This window comes from Molossus molossus, unplaced genomic scaffold (genome assembly GCF_014108415.1).
Source record: "Molossus molossus isolate mMolMol1 unplaced genomic scaffold, mMolMol1.p scaffold_m16_p_14, whole genome shotgun sequence".
NCBI lineage: Eukaryota > Metazoa > Chordata > Mammalia > Chiroptera > Molossidae > Molossus > Molossus molossus.
In genome coordinates this window covers 43,986,401-43,988,923 of record NW_023425349.1, presented here as the reverse complement: position 1 = coordinate 43,988,923, position 2,523 = coordinate 43,986,401, and positions in this window count along the sequence as shown.

Genomic DNA, 2,523 nt, shown 5'->3' with positions numbered 1-2,523 from the left:
TTTCCCCTAGATTGTCAAATAAAAAAATGACAACATGCCCTGGCCGGTTTTGCTCAGTGGTTAGAGGTTCGGCCCATGGACCAGAGAGACCCGGGTCTGATTCCTGCTAGGGGCATGTACTTCGGTTGCAGTTTGTCCCTGGCCCCATTTGGGGTCCTGTGGGTGGCAACCAGTCGGTGTGTCTCTCTCAAGAGATGATTCTCTCTTTCTTCCTCCTTCTCTCTCTCCCGCTCTATCTGAAGTGCAAAAATGTCCTTGGGTGAGGGAAAAAAAAAATGACAACAGCCAACACAACAATAGCCTACAGGTGTGAATGCCCTGTCTTGAACCATAAATATATAGGTCAGATAATAGAGTTGCATCTTATTGGTCACATCACATAAGGTTGTGTCTGATTGGTTAATTTTTGGTACCAGAAGCCCTGATATACAAGTAAAGGCACTTAATTTTTTAAAAAGTCACTTTGGAACAAAAAGGGTAGGTAATTACTATTAGTGTTTTTTTTTTTTGTAAATCAATCAAAATTATGCCTTTTTGGGGGGTCGGACTGGCAAAAAATGTATTTTTTTGGCGTGCCACATAATTTTAGTAATTAGTTTATGTGTGCCATGAGATGAAAAAGGTTGAAAATTGTTGGATTAGAATCTAGGAGTCTACAGCCAAGTCATTATATAAAATTACTGATAGGTGATTCTTACACACATGAGTTTATGGACTGAGATTCATACCCTTGTTAAAGAGAAAACAACAGGTCCAAAATGGTGTCACTTGTGCTAAAAGCCCAGGATACCAAACCTAGATTTAATACCTGATCTAATTGCAGTTTCAACCTGTCCTAGAAATGTGCTGTTAATCAATGTCTGGAATTTTCTGTTCAAGCACGAGTTATCTGTCACATTGGCCCTCTCTATCCCCCACAAAAACAGAACTCAGCATGGTCTAAAAATAACCCATTCTTTTCTTTTGTTAATAGTTCCTTTGCCCTATCCATCTTCTTACAACACCCTTCCATTTTGTACACTTCCCAGTGCCCTTCTAGTTGCTAGATGGGATGCTGCCCAGATTCATAAATTGCTTTAAAAAGCCAGTTAGATAGATCTTCAAATGTACTCAGTTGAATTTTGTTTAACACCTTTCATGCAATGTTGCAATTTGTTAAATGAAGGCGCTGAGGAAGGCAGTGACCTTGTTCATTTCAGCTTTTTCTAGAAACTGCCTTCCAACTCCCAAACCCATACCTCTGTTCCCGGCCCCATCCTGCCCACATAGCAGGAAAAGCAAACAAAAGCCAAAATTGTGTTAGTTTACAAGCTTTATTGGAAGGGGTAGCTGACAGTGCAGCTAGTGTGACGAAAAGCCCCAGGATAGGCACTGTGTGTATTCCTGGCACATCAACTTTGCTCAAATATTTGGGAAAATATTTTTATATTAAAAGAAACTAGGTTAGATTGTGGAGTAGAACACCCCGTTAACATTCTTAAAAAATGATGAGATTCCAGACTTCAGAGAAACTTCTCTCTTGCAGGAGAGGGGGGCTTCCCTGTTTCAGAACCCTATGTGGGTCTCCACTGGAGTTCCAGAAGGACACATACGGAAACTTTCGAGCATCGCTGGCCCAGCGCCCGACCTGGCTCTGGGCCTCTCCCCCGGCTTGGGCTGCAGCTCTCCAGAAGTATCGCGTTCCTGTTAATATCTCCTCACGTTTCTAAACTCACAGCTTGTCAGCGCTGGCGAACCTGAGAGCTATTGCCAGGTTCCGGCTCGCCGGTTTTACAAGAGGAAATGAAGAATCAGCAACTTTTAAGGACTTGCGGGGGTTGGAGGCTGCATCCAGGTTTCCCATGCGAGGGATCTTCCCAGAATCCTTAGCTGCCTCTATCCTTTAATCTTGCAGGAATTCTGGACTCCAATGCATCCACGTGCAAAGAACCTCACCCTCCACCCACCCACCCCGGGCCCAGTGTTCATCCAGTAGTTCCATCCCTGGGAGCCCTGCCTCTCCACTGGAGTATCTGGCGCCGTGGGGGTGCTTAGAAAAGTTTGGTGAATCAATGGCTGATGGTTCTGAAACAAATGCATCAGAGCCCAGGGGCTGGTGGAGGAGAGGTGGTTGGATGGGAGGAGTGGGCTGCGATTTCCTCCGCGTCTCTCCCTGCGGCCAAGAGAGAGGGTCTAGGGTCAGGGTCAGAGGGCTGGAACCGCATGATCCAGGCGCAGGAGCCTGAACGCAGGTTGGCAGGGGCAGCTTCTTCCTTCCGCCCACGATCCTCTGGCGGGCACACAGCCCAGCAGGCCGGCTGGTGCAATCTCTCGCACGCCTTGCATTGATCAAAGAGAGGGTTGAAACAGTAAACCCAAGGGGGAGCAACGGCTTCCGGCCTCGGCTAGTGAGCACGACCAATGGGGATGCGTGCCTCATTGGGAGGACCAATCAAAGCATGGCCTGCTACAGCGCGGGCCAATCGGGGGCGCCAGCTGGGCACTAGAAGAAGACAGAGGCACGGCGTTAGCGACACACTCTTG